The sequence below is a fragment of the Panulirus ornatus genome, chromosome 22 (genome assembly GCF_036320965.1).
Source record: "Panulirus ornatus isolate Po-2019 chromosome 22, ASM3632096v1, whole genome shotgun sequence".
In the NCBI taxonomy this organism is placed as follows: Eukaryota; Metazoa; Arthropoda; class Malacostraca; order Decapoda; family Palinuridae; genus Panulirus; species Panulirus ornatus.
In genome coordinates this window covers 99184-113640 of record NC_092245.1, presented here as the reverse complement: position 1 = coordinate 113640, position 14457 = coordinate 99184, and the positions used below count along the sequence as shown (strand labels likewise).

At 40.4% G+C, this 14457-nt stretch overlaps 1 protein-coding gene across 1 annotated transcript in view; it reads left to right on the top strand.

The window, feature by feature from the left end:
• The window catches only part of LOC139756491 (glutamate receptor ionotropic, delta-2-like), a 173199-nt gene extending 163300 nt beyond the window's left edge, over nucleotides 1-9899 (top strand). Inside the window, exon 11 of the mRNA XM_071675935.1 lies at nucleotides 9361-9899. The gene's annotated coding sequence lies outside the window, so the exon portion shown is untranslated. The remainder of the gene's footprint in view (nucleotides 1-9360) is intronic.
• The last annotated feature ends 4558 nt before the right edge of the window (nucleotides 9900-14457 follow it).

The following is a 14457-nucleotide window of genomic DNA, read 5'->3' as shown; positions in this document are numbered from 1 at the left end:
ATACGGTCACTTTTCGTCTTACGCATTGTAGTTCCTATGGAAAGGATCCTTAACTACAGATTGATCAACACTCGCAGCCCCTCACTTTCCTAAGAGCAGGGATAGCCTCACCTACTTTACTAAGTGCCTCTAAAGTTGAGAAGAGATTCACCGGCCTACTCTTGGTAAAGTCTCTGGATTCCTTCGCCCGAGCCAAGCAATCCTTCACCTGGTGCCCAGCCTTGCCACAGTGAGAGCAAATCTTAACTTTCTGAGAGTATTTCCCCTGACTTTTATGAGTTACCGGCAAGGTAGCAGATTCAGGTGGGATTACATAACCTTTGGACCTCCCTCTGCCGTCAAAGCCCTTTGAACGTCTCTCCTCGTCAAGTTTGAGATTTAGCACGTACTCATCTGCTAGTTTCCCAGCCTCCTCAAAATTCTCCGCTGTTTTAGTTATTATGTACTGCAGTACGTCACGGGTAGACCGTCCTTACATTCCTCGAATACTACTAGTTTTAGGATTGACTCAGCATCATAAGCTCTTTTGGAGCGTACCCACTGCAAGCCTAACCTGTACTTTTCACGAAAGTGATCTAGGCAGGTTTGATCAGGACGCTTATTTTTATTTCGAAATCTGAGTCGGTGTGCTTCCGGACTTAAATGATAAGAATTCAGCACTGCCTGTTTCACGACTTCATAATCATTACACTGGTCACCGGTCAACGCAGTGTATGCGGGCTCAGCCTTACCAACAAGGAGGGGACGTATTACAGTCGTCCAAGCCGACTTCGGCCAAGAGTAGTCATGAGCAGTCTGTTCAAACTTAAGGAAAAAGGTAGCCACGTCATCTTCACAGAACTTTGGTGCGAGATGTAAGTTACCCAACTGAGACGACACTGGTCCTGATGGTGAAGTGCTCTGTCGTAGTTTTTCACGTTCGAAAGCGAACCTAGCTTGTTCAGTCTGCTCCTTCTGTACCTGCACCTGTGCTTGTGCATTCTGCATTTGCACTTGTGCATTGACCTTAGCTATCTCTAGTTGGATTCGCCAGTATTCGTGATCAACATTAACATCACTAGGGATATGGGGAGGGATCGAGACTTCGCTCGACGTCAATGATGGAGCGGTATTGTCGACACTGATTTCAACATCAGGCGCAGCATCTACCATCTGCCCACTAACAAAATGATTTATTACTAAAGACTCCAACTGTACTTTACTAGTTCTCCGTCCATAATTCACTTCTAACCTATCCGCAACAAACCTCAACTCATGCTTTGTTAAAGATTTAAAGTCCTCGGGAGAGGGCTCAGATCGACAAAACTGGTCAACGTCAGCGTCGCTGGTCAACGGCATGATTAACTAATCAAGGAAAGAGATTCCGTTAAAGCAAGAAATATCCTGGCAAGGTCGCTAATTTATATGTACGAACTCAATACTTATTCTAGCAAGGTCGCCAATTACATATATATATTTCATATATATACTATACTAATCCTTGTCTTTGCAAGGACGTTAGATTTGTTATGTTTCACACATTCAGGATAACACTATCTTAGAGCCATTGGAATAAATCAAACACCAGCATTAAAACTACTTATAATGAAAGAACTAAAGTGTACAAAATAAACACATGAAACCAGGCACAAATCATTTACGTTAACACTGAACATGAGTTTAACATTCCAGATAAGATATCAAACCAAGAGATCTCTTTCCTTTATGACAATTTCTTCGATAACATGATTCAAGATATACTTATGGTTAGACGCTTCTATGACAAGTTACAATACTCTATGACATTCGAAATTAAATGACAGGCAAAACAATGTAGAGTCTACATCGCGCATTTCACTCGGGTAACGGGCTTTGCGCCAGAGGGACACCACTTACCTCGCTGGGCTAGAGAGGGAAAAATCAAGGTTCAGCGGGTGTCAAGGGTATTTATTATAAGGAAGAACGAGCGTCCGCCCTGTTACCCTGCAACGTGACACTTGATTGGCTATGAATCTGAGATCCAATTGTGATTGGAGGAGGATGAGTATCCGTAAAACTGGTTGGTTTGGAGGATCCTAAGTCTGTTCCACATCTTGCCTAAAGCTCAACCTCCTCTGTTATCTTGTTTACGACAGCGGCGATGATGCACGGGTTGACACACATCATAGGCTGGTCCCACGACTTGACGTAACGCCTCGGGTGAGGTCCAAGCGCTGAAGGACTGGACGTAATCTGGTTACAAACAGGATTATCAAGACTAATGGTTCGGTCAGGGATGTGAGTTCCGAGTCGATAGCAGAGGAAGACCTTAATCCTCGTCCTAACAAGAAATAACAGCAACATCATACACAAAGACACACCTTATACAAAGACACACCATACATATATACCAAGATGTGGGCACACACACATGCTAGTAACAATATACATATATATATATATATATATATATATATATATATATATATATATATATATATATATATATATATATATATATATATATATATATATATATATATATATATATCAGTAAATTTTAGGGAGAATAAAAAGATGTTCTGGAAGGAGGTAAATAGGGTGCGTAAGACAAGGGAGCAAATGGGAACTTCAGTGAAGGGCGTAAATGGGGAGGTGATAACAAGTAGCGGTGATGTGAGAAGGAGATGGAATGAGTATTTTGAAGGTTTGTTGAATGTGTTTGATGACAGAGTGGCAGATATAGGGTGTTTTGGTCGAGGTGGTGTGCAAAGTGAGAGGGTTAGGGAAAATGATTTGGTAAACAGAGAAGAGGTAGTTAAAGCTTTGCGGAAGATGAAAGCCGGCAAGGCAGCAGGGTTGGATGGTATTGCAGTGGAATTTATTAAAAAAGGAGGTGACTGTATTGTTGACTGGTTGGTAAGGTTATTTAATGTATGTATGACTCATGGCGAGGTGCCTGAGGATTGGCGGAATGCGTGCATAGTGCCATTGTACAAAGGCAAAGGGGATAAGAGTGAGTGCTCAAATTACAGAGGTATAAGTTTGTTGAGTATTCCTGGTAAATTATATGGGAGGGTATTGATTGAGAGGGTGAAGGCATGTACAGAGCATCAGATTGGGGAAGAGCAGTGCGGTTTCAGAAGTGGTAGAGGATGTGTGGATCAGGTGTTTGCTTTGAAGAATGTATGTGAGAAATACTTAGAAAAGCAAATGGATTTCTATGTAGCATTTATGGATCTGGAGAAGGCATATGATAGAGTTGATAGAGATGCTCTGTGGAAGGTATTAAGAATATATGGTGTGGGAGGCAAGTTGTTAGAAGCAGTGAAAAGTTTTTATCGAGGATGTAAGGCATGTGTACGTGTAGGAAGAGAGGAAAGTGATTGGTTCTCAGTGAATGTAGGTTTGCGGCAGGGGTGTGTGATGTCTCCATGGTTGTTTAATTTGTTTATGGATGGGGTTGTTAGGGAGGTAAATGCAAGAGTCCTGGAAAGAGGGGCAAGTATGAAGTCTGTTGGGGATGAGAGAGCTTGGGAAGTGAGTCAGTTGTTGTTCGCTGATGATACAGCGCTGGTGGCTGATTCATGTGAGAAACTGCAGAAGCTGGTGACTGAGTTTGGTAAAGTGTGTGGAAGAAGAAAGTTAAGAGTAAATGTGAATAAGAGCAAGGTTATTAAGTACAGTAGGGGTGAGGGTCAAGTCAATTGGGAGGTGAGTTTGAATGGAGAAAAACTGGAGGAAGTGAAGTGTTTTAGATATCTGGGAGTGGATCTGTCAGCGGATGGAACCATGGAAGCGGAAGTGGATCATAGGGTGGGGGAGGGGGCGAAAATTTTGGGAGCCTTGAAAAATGTGTGGAAGTCGAGAACATTATCTCGGAAAGCAAAAATGGGTATGTTTGAAGGAATAGTGGTTCCAACAATGTTGTATGGTTGCGAGGCGTGGGCTATGGATAGAGATGTGCGCAGGAGGATGGATGTGCTGGAAATGAGATGTTTGAGGAAAATGTGTGGTGTGAGGTGGTTTGATCGAGTAAGTAACGTAAGGGTAAGAGAGATGTGTGGAAATAAAAAGAGCGTGGTTGAGAGAGCAGAAGAGGGTGTTTTGAAATGGTTTGGGCACATGGAGAGAATGAGTGAGGAAAGATTGACCAAGAGGATATATGTGTCGGAGGTGGAGGGAACGAGGAGAAGAGGGAGACCAAATTGGAGGTGGAAAGATGGAGTGAAAAAGATTTTGTGTGATCGGGGCCTGAACATGCAGGAGGGTGAAAGGAGGGCAAGGAATAGAGTGAATTGGAGCGATGTGGTATACAGGGGTTGACGTGCTGTCAGTGGATTGAATCAAGGCATGTGAAGCGTCTGGGGTAAACCATGGAAAGCTGTGTAGGTATGTATATTTGCGTGTGTGGACGTGTGTATGTACATGTGTGTATGGGGGGGGTTGGGCCATTTCTTTCGTCTGTTTCCTTGCGCTACCTCGCAAACGCGGGAGACAGCGACAAAGTATAAAAAAAAAAAAAAAAATATATATATATATATATATATATATATATATATATATATATATATATATATATATATATATATATATATATATATATATATATATATATATATATATATATATATATATATATATATATATATATACATATATATATATATATATATATATATATATATATATATATATATATATATATATATATATATATATATATATATATATATATATATATATATATATATATATATATTCCCTGGGGATAGGGGAGAAAGAATACTTCCCACGTATTCCCTGCGTGTCGGAGAAGGCGACTAAAAGGGAAGGGAGCGGGGGGCTGGAAATCCTCCCCTCTCGTTTTTTTTTTTTTTTTTCCAAAAGAAGGAACAGAGGAGAGGTCCAGGTGAGGATATTCCCTCAAAGGCCCAGTCCTCTGTTCTTAACGCTACCTCGCTATTGCGGGAAATAGCGAATAGTATAAAAGAAAAAAAAAAAAAATATATATATATATATATATATAAATATATATACATATATATATATATATATATATATTTTTTTTTTTTTTTTATACTTCGTCGCTGTCTCCCGCGTTTGCGAGGTAGCGCAAGGAAACAGACGAAAGAAATGGCCCAACCCCCCCCATACACATGTATATACATACATCCACACACGCAAATATACATACCTACACAGCTTTCCACGGTTTACCCCAGACGCTTCACATGCCTTGATTCAATCCACTGACAGCACGTCAACCCCGGTATACCACATCGCTCCAATTCACTCTATTCCTTGCCCTCCTTTCACCCTCCTGCATGTTCAGGCCCCGATCACACAAAATCTTTTTCACTCCATCTTTCCACCTCCAATTTGGTCTCCCTCTTCTCCTCGTTCCCTCCACCTCCGACACATATATCCTCTTGGTCAATCTTTCCTCACTCATTCTCTCCATGTGCCCAAACCATTTCAAAACACCCTCTTCTGCTCTCTCAACCACGCTCTTTTTATTTCCACACATCTCTCTTACCCTTACGTTACTCACTCGATCAAACCACCTCACACCACACATTGTCCTCAAACATCTCATTTCCAGCACATCCATCCTCCTGCGCACAACTCTATACATAGCCCACGCCTCGCAACCATACAACATTGTTGGAACCACTATTCCTTCAAACATACCCATTTTTGCTTTCCGAGATAATGTTCTCGACTTCCACACATTCTTCAAGGCCCCCAGAATTTTCGCCCCCTCCCCCACCCTATGATCCACTTCCGCTTCCATGGTTCCATCCGCTGCCAGATCCACTCCCAGATATCTAAAACACTTCACTTCCTCCAGTTTTTCTCCATTCAAACTCACCTCCCAATTGACTTGACCCTCAACCCTACTGTACCTAATAACCTTGCTCTTATTCACATTTACTCTTAACTTTCTTCTTCCACACACTTTACCAAACTCAGTCACCAGCTTCTGCAGTTTCTCACATGAATCAGCCACCAGCGCTGTATCATCAGCGAACAACAACTGACTCACTTCCCAAGCTCTCTCATCCCCAACAGACTTCATACTTGCCCCTCTTTCCAAAACTCTTGCATTTACCTCCCTAACAACCCCATCCATAAACAAATTAAACAACCATGGAGACATCACACACCCCTGCCGCAAACCTACATTCACTGAGAACCAATCACTTTCCTCTCTTCCTACACGTACACATGCCTTACATCCTCGATAAAAACTTTTCACTGCTTCTAACAACTTTCCTCCCACACCATATATTCTTAATACCTTCCACAGAGCATCTCTATCAACTCTATCATATGCCTTCTCCAGATCCATAAATGCTACATACAAATCCATTTGCTTTTCTAAGTATTTCTCACATACATTCTTCAAAGCAAACACCTGATCCACACATTTATATATATATATATATATATAAATATATATATATATATATATATATATATATATATATATATATATATATATATATATATATATATATATATATATGTATATATATATATATATATATATATATATATATATATATATATATATATATATATATATATATATATATATATATATATATATATGTATGTATATGTATAGTGCCTTTGTACAGAGGCAAAGGGGATAAGAGTGAGTGCTCAAATTACAGAGGTATAAGTTTGTTGAGTATTCCTGGGAAATTATATGGGAGTGTATTGATTGAGAGGGTGACGGCATGTACAGAGCATTAGACTGGGGAAGAGCAGTGTGGTTTCAGAAGTGGTAGAGGATGTGTGGATCAGGTGTTTGCTTTGAAGAATGCATGTGAGAAATACTTAGAAAAGCAAATGGACTTGTATGTAGCATTTATGGATATGGAAAAGGCATATTATAGAGTTGATAGAGATGCTCTGTGGAAGGTATTAAGAATATATGGTGTGGGAGGCAAGCTCTTAGAAGCAATGAAAAGTTTTTATCGAGGATGTAAGGCATGTGTACGTGTAGGAAGAGAGGAAAGTGATTTGTTCTCAGTGAATGTAGGTTTGCGGCAGGGGTGTGTGATGTCTCCATGGTTGCTTAATTTGCTCATGGATGGGATTGTTAGGGAGGTGAATGTAAGAGTTTTGGAAAGAGGGGCAAGTATGCAGTCTGCTGTGGATGAGAGAGCTTGGGAAGTGAGTCAGTTGTTGTTCGCTGATGATACAGCGCTGGTGGCTGATTCATGCGAGAAACTGCAGAAGCTGGTGACTGAGTTTGGTAAAGTGTGTGAAAGAAGAAAGCTAGGAGTAAATGTGAATAAGAGCAAGGTTATTAGGTACAGTAGGGTTGAGGGTCAAGTCAATTGGGGAGGTGAGTTTGAATGGAGAAAAACTAGAGGAAGTAAAGTGTTTGAGATATCTGGTAGTGGATCTGGCAGCGGATGGAACCATGGAAGCGGAAGTGAATCATAGGGTGGGGGAGGGGGCGAAAATTCTGGGAGCCTTGAAGAATGTTTGGAAGTCGAGAACATTATCTCGGAAAACAAAAATAGGATGTTTGAAGGAATAGTGGTTCCAACAATGTTGTATGGCTGCGAGGCGTGGGCTATGGATAGAGTTGTGCGCAGGAGGGTGGATGTGCTGGAAATGAGATGTTTGAGGACAATATGTGGTGTGAGGTGGTTTGATCGAGTAAGTAATGTTAGGGTAAGAGAGATGTGTGGAAATAAAAAGATTGTGGTTGAGAGAGCAGAAGAGGGTGTTTTGAAATGGTTTGGTCATATGAAGAGAATGAGTGAGGAAAGATTGACCAAGAGGATATATGTGTCAGAGGTGGAGGGAACGAAGAGAAGTGGGAGACCAAATTGGAGGTGGAAAGATAGAGTGAAAAAGATTTTGAGTGATAGGGGCCTGAACATGCAGGAGGGTGAAAGGCGTTCAAGGAATAGAGTGAATTGGAACGATGAGGTATACCTGGGTCGACGTGCTGTCAATGGATTGAACCAGGGCATGTGAAGCGTGTGGGGTAAGCCATTGAAAGTTCTATGGGGCCTGGATTTGGAAAGGGAGCTGTGGTTTCGGTGCATTATTACATGACAGCTAGAGACTGAAAGTGAACGAATATGGCCTTTGTTGTCTTTTTCTATCGCTACCTCGCACACATAAGGGGGAGGGGGTTGTTGTATATATATATATATATATATATATATATATATATATATATATATATATATATATATATATATATATATATATATATATATATATATATATATATATTATATATATATATATATATATATATATATATATATATATATATATATATATATATATATATATATATATATATATATCATACAAAGCTCCAACAGCCAGGGTCGACCCTGGGACCCCTTGTGCAAGAGGCAGGCATGCTAACCGCTAGGCTAAGGGACTGTATGATAGGAAGCAACTATTCGAAATACTAAGTACTCGAATACCCTTCGTCTCACAATGGTGAGCAACGGGGTCTATCGGTTGTTTCCGAACAGAACACATTGCCAGCTGATAGCGTTTTACCGAACCTGAACGCTATCAGCTGGCTATGTGTTCTGTTCGGAAACAACCGATAGACCCCGTTGCTCACCATTGTGAGACGAAGGGTATTCGAGTACTTAGTATTTCGAATAGTTGTTTCCTATTATACAGTCCCTTAGCCTAGCGGTTAGCATGCCTGCCTCTTGCACAAGGGGTCCCAGGTTCGATCCTGGCTGTTGGAGCTTTGTATGTTCTATGAAGGTGCGCGTTCATATACACTTTATTCGTATATATATATATATATATATATATATATATATATATATATATATATATATATATATATATATATATATATATATATTTCTTTCTTTCAAACTATTCGCCATTTCCCGATTTAGCGAGGTAGCGTTAAGAACAGAGGACTGGGCCTTGGAGGGAATATCCTCACCTGGCCCCCTTCTCTGTTCCTTGTTTTGGAAAATCAAAAAAAAAACGAGAGGGGAAGATTTCCAGCCCCCCGCTCCCTCCCCTTTTAGTCGCCTTCTACGACACGCAGGGAATACGTGGGAAGTATTCTTTCTCCCCTATCCCCAGGGATATATATATATATATATATATATATATATATATATATATATATATATATATATATATATATATATACAGAGAGAGAGAGAGAGAGAGAGAGAGAGAGAGAGAGAGAGAGAGAGAGAGAGAAAGTTTACTCCCTGCTGTGTATCATGATAAGATGTCGAGTCTAGCAAATGGAGTGTACAGATTACTGAAAAAAGATGTCATACTTAATCAGATCATGGTTTATATATAAGTATGACAGAGAAGCATGACAGATTTAGTATCTCTCCTTTGACAATTCAACCCTTTTTTCAGGTCATACATCAAGTCGAAGATCGGTGACCATTCCTAACAGTCACGCCAAGCAACTGCAATTTAAGTTTTTAGAAGACCGCCCCCCGACTGTTGGTGTCACAGTGATACTTATTACTTGTAACCTGTAAACGATGAGGAGGTAGTTTACAGTCACGTTCACTACACTATGAATTTTTTAGGGTTTAAAGATGCCATTGTTAATATATTCAAGATTTAGCAGGTGGGAGAAGGTTGCTTTCCGAGACTACAGGTATAAAAGTGCTAACCATGAATTCATAAGCATTTACATGTCTTTTCTTAAAACTTCTGATTGCTTGCACAAACTTAATTTTGAATTCTGAATTATGTGTCAAGTGCAAAAACGTAAAAGATTATCAAAAAACATATTTTTCTGATTAGCTCTTACTCGTATATAGCTATATGTAAACTATGTACAGTTGCCGCATATGTAATGTTCCTACCTCAAAGGCGACTCAGTACATATGGCATGATGGTCAAGGCCTACCAGCTGAGAAGGGTGGGGTGAAGAGGGAAGGGGATAGGAGAGTCCAACGTCATGTAACAAAAGCGTATCTTTCTCAAGAACAAATAAAGTCCTTAAATGCAAGTAATTGTAATATAATAAAGTGTTTTTGAATGTAAATGTACCGAGTCTTCTTATCCCATCCTTTATGTAACATGTAACATCTCTTGCCAGTTCTTTAGGAGCATGATGAGTGACTTTTGGATGTTAATGTTACTGTGGAGGTGAAGGTGAAGATTTGTAGAGATTTTCGGAAAAGAAGAGAAAATGTTGGCGTGAAGAGAGTGGTGAAAGTAAGTGAGCTTGTGAGGGAGATTTGTGTGAGGAAGTACCAGGAGAGACTGAGCACAGAATGGAAAAAGGTGAGAGCAAAGGACGTAAGGGGAGTGGGGGAGGAATGGGATGTATTTAGAAAAGCAGTGATGGACAAAACATGTTTTGGACAATCACATGTTTACCAAATGGCGTCCTAGCTTCGTCTCTTCGATGTATATCAACTGACTGTTATATTCCTCTCTTGTGTCTCCCATGATGATGTGATTATTACACGAAAGTGCACTTGGGAACTTTTCGTGTTTCAATTTCCCCGTGGACTCATAGGAATATATATATATATATATATATATATATATATATATATATATATATATATATATATATATATATATATATATATATATATATATATATATATATATATATATATATGTATATATTTTTTTTTTCTTTTTTTTGCTTTCTCGCTGTCTCCCGCGTTTGCGAGGTAGCGCAAGGAGACAGACGAAAGAAATGGCCCAACCCACCCCTATACACATGTATATACATACGTCCACACACGCAAATATACATACTTACACAGCTTTCCATGGTTTACACCAGACGCTTCACATGCCCCAATTCAATCCACTGACAGCACGTCAACCCCGGTATACCACATCGCTCCAATTCACTCTATTCCTTGCCCTCCTTTCACCCTCCTGCATGTTCAGGCCCCGATCACACAAATCTTTTTCACTCCATCTTTCCACCTCCAATTTGGTCTCCCTCTTCTCCTCGTTCCCTCCACCTCCGACACATATATTCTCTTGGTCAATCTTTCCTCACTCATTCTCTCCATGTGCCCGAACCATTTCAAAACACCCTCTTCTGCTCTCTCAACCACGCTCTTTTTATTTCCACACATCTCTCTTACCCTTACGTTACTTACTCGATCAAACCACCTCACACCACACATTGTCCTCAAACATCTCATTTCCAGCACATCCATCCTCCTGCGCACAACTCTATCCATAGCCCACGCCTCGCAACCATACAACATTGTTGGAACCACTATTCCTTCAAACATACCCATTTTTGCTTTCCGAGATAATGTTCTCGACTTCCACACATTCTTCAAGGCTCCCAGAATTTTCGCCCCCTCCCCCACCCTATGATCCACTTCCGCTTCCATGGTTCCATCCGCTGCCAGATCCACTCCCAGATATCTAAAACACTTCACTTCCTCCAGTTTTTCTCCTATTCAAACTCACCTCCCAATTGAATTGACCCTCAACCCTACTGTACCTAATAACCTTGCTCTTATTCACATTTACTCTTAACTTTCTTCTTTCACACACTTTACCAAACTCAGTCACCAGCTTCTGCAGTTTCTCACATGAATCAGCCACCAGCGCTGTATCATCAGCGAACAACAACTGACTCACTTCCCAAGCTCTCTCATCCCCAACAGACTTCATACTTGCCCCTCTTTCCAAAACTCTTGCATTCATCTCCCTAACAACCCCATCCATAAACAAATTAAACAACCATGGAGACATCACACACCCCTGCCGCAAACCTACATTCACTGAGAACCAATCACTTTCCTCTCTTCCTACACGTACACATGCCTTACATCCTCGATAAAAACTTTTCACTGCTTCTAACAACTTTCCTCCCACACCATATATTCTTAATACCTTCCACAGAGTATCTCTATCAACTCTATCATATGCCTTCTCCAGATCCATAAATGCTACATACAAATCCATTTGCTTTTCTAAGTATTTCTCACATACATTTTTCAAAGCAAACACCTGATCCACACATCCTCTACCACTTCTGAAACCACACTGCTCTTCCCCAATCTGATGCTCTGTACATGCCTTCACCCTCTCAATTAATATCCTCCCATATAATTTACCATATATATATATATATATATATATATATATATTGGGATGTCTAAATGTGTGTGGATGTAACCAAAATGAGAAAAAAGGAGATATAGATAGTATGTTTGAGGAAAGGAACCTGGATGTTTTGGCTCTGAGTGAAACGAGGCTCAAGGGTAAAGGGGAAGAGTGGTTTGGGAATATCGAGAGCAAAGTCAGAGGTTAGTGAGAGGACAAGAGCAAGGGAAGGAGTAGCACTACTCCTGAAACAAGAGTGGTGGGAGTATGTGATAGAGTGTAAGAAAGTAAATTCTAGATTGATATGGGTAAAACTGAAAGTGGATGGAGAGACATGGGTGATTATTGGTGTATATGCTCCTGGACATGGGAAGAAAGATCATGAGAGGCAAGTGTTTTGGGAGCAGCTGAATGAGTGTGTTATTAGTTTTGATGCACGAGACCGGGTTATAGTAATGGGTGAATTGAATGCAAAGGTGAGTAATGTGGCAGTTGAGGGAATAATTGGTGTACATGGGGTGTTCAGTGTTGTAAATGGAAATGGTGAGAAGCTTGTAGATTTATGAGCTGAAAAAGGACTAGTAATTAAGAATACCTGGTTTAAGAAAAGAGATATACATAAGTATACGTATGCAATAGGAGAGACTGCCAGAGAGTGTTATTGGATCACGTGTTAATTGACCGGCGCGCGAAAGAGAGACTTTTGGATGCTAATGTGCTGAGAGGTGCAACTGGAGGGATGTCTGATCATTATCTGGTGGACGCGAAAGTGAAGATTTTTAGAAGTTTTCAGAAAAGATCAGAGAGTGTTGGGGTGAAGAGAGTAGTGAGAATAAGTGAGCTTCGGAAGGAAACTTGTCTGAGGAAGTACCAGGAGAGAATGAGTACGAATGGAAAAAGGTGAGAACAGAGGAGGTAAGGGGAGTGGGGGAGGAATGGAATGTATTTAGGGAAGCAGTCATGGCTTGCGCAAAAGATGCTTCTGGCAAGAGAAGCGTGGGAGGTGGGCAGATTAGAAACGGTAGTGAGTGGTGGTATGAAGAAGTAAGATTGTTAGCGAAAGAGAAGAGAGAGGCATTTGGACGATTTTTGCAGGGAAATAATGCAAATCAGTGGGAGATGTATAAAAGAAAGTGGGTGGAAGTCAAGAGAAAGTTGCAAGAGGTGAAAAAGAGGACAAATGAGAGTTTGGGTTAGAGAGTATCATTAAATTTTAGGGAGAATGAAAAGATGTCTTGGAAGGAGGTAAATAAAGTGAGTAAGGGAAGGGAATCAAGGGGAACTTCAGTGAAGGGGGCAACTGGGGAGGTGATAACAAGTAGTGGTGGTGTGAAAAGGAGATGAAGTGAGTATTTTGAAGGTTTGTTGAATGTGTTTGATGACATAGAGGTAGATATAGGGTGTTTTGGTCGAGGTGGTGTGTAAAGTGCGAGGGTTAGGGAGAATGATTTGATAAAAAGAGAAGAGGCAGTAAAAGCTTTGCGGAAGATGAAAGCCGGCAAGGCAGATGATATTGCAGTGGAATTTATCAAAAAAGGGGGTGACTATATTGGTGACTGGTTGGTAAGGTTATCAATGTATGTATGACTCATGGTGAGGTGCCTGAGGATTGGTGGAATGCTTGCAGAGTGCCATGTACAAAGGCAAAGGGGATAAAAGTGAGTGCCCAAATTCCAGAGGTATAAGTTTGTTGAGTATTCCTGGTAAATTATATGGGAGGGTATTGATTGAGACGGTGAAGGCAGGTACAGAGCATCAGATTGGGGAAGAGCAGTGTGGTTTCAGAAGTGGCAGAGGATGTGTGGATCAGGTGTTTGCTTTGAAAATTTTATGTGAGAAATACTTAGGAAAGCTAATGGATTTGTATGTAGCATTTATGGATCTAGAGAAGGCATATGATAAAGTTGATAGAGATACTCTGTAGAAGGTATTAAGAATATATGGTGTGGGAGGCAAGTTGTTAGAAGCAGTGAAAAGTTTTTATGGAGGATGTAAGACATGTGTACGTGTAGGAAGAGAGGAAAGTGATTGGTTCTCATTGAATGTAGGTTTGCGGCAGGGGTGTGTGATGTCTCAATGGCTGTTTAATTTGTTTATGAATGGGGTTGTTAGGGAGGTAAATGCAAGAGTTTTGGAAAGAGGGGCAAGTATGCAATCTGTTGTGGATGAGAGAACTTGGGAAGTGAGTCAGTTGTTGTTCGCTGATGATACAGCCCTGATGGCTGATTCATGTGAGAAACTGCAGAAGCTGGTGATTGAGTTTGGTAAAGTGTGTGAAAGAAGAAAGCTGAGAGTAAATGTGAATTAGAGCAAGTTTATTTGGTACAGTAGGGTTGAGGGACAAGTCAATAGGAAGGTAAGTTTGAATGGAGAAAAACTGGAGGAAGTGAAGTGTTTTATGTA